The sequence below is a fragment of the Penaeus monodon genome, chromosome 20, assembly GCF_015228065.2.
Source record: "Penaeus monodon isolate SGIC_2016 chromosome 20, NSTDA_Pmon_1, whole genome shotgun sequence".
Taxonomy (NCBI): Eukaryota; Metazoa; Arthropoda; class Malacostraca; order Decapoda; family Penaeidae; genus Penaeus; species Penaeus monodon.
In genome coordinates this window covers 35,269,813-35,270,462 of record NC_051405.1, presented here as the reverse complement: position 1 = coordinate 35,270,462, position 650 = coordinate 35,269,813, and positions in this window count along the sequence as shown.

Genomic DNA, 650 nt, shown 5'->3' with positions numbered 1-650 from the left:
GAGATGCACTCGGATCCCATCCTCATTAAGTGCAAATGTGGAAGTCAAATGTACTCCCTTGGGCATCATTACCCAGACACTCTGCTTCCAATGATCTTATGAAGAGAGGACTACAGAGTGCAAGGATACCGTCCATCCTGGAATCTGCTGGACGTGACAACAAGCGGCCGAACGATATTGACAATATTTCCGTTCAAGCAGGGCAAATGCTTGCTCTGGAACGCTTGCTACACAGACTTTCGCATATACAAACATCATCTCATGTGCTTTACCTATGAGGACAGACACCCAGCAGGCGGAAAATGGAAAAAAAGACATAAATACCAGACCCTTACCGACCTTTGAACCTTTTTTCCTTCCAAACTACGGGTGTTTTTGGGTTTTCCACTCGCTCGTTAGTGGACGACATCGGCCGCAAAATAACAGCCGAATCCAACGAGCCCAAAGGTACTTTGAGGCTAAGGTTAACGCAAATTTAGCAAACGCCTGAGGCAATGCTCTTGTAAATAATTTAAGTTAAGCATGCTTTTTATTTCTGTTTTATTACTGACTGAAGACCACAGTCTCCTGCCTGGATGGGGCTGGTAACCTGAACATACCTAAACGTACAGTCTGCATTAAAGTTCATTCAAGTGGATGCCTAAAAAAAG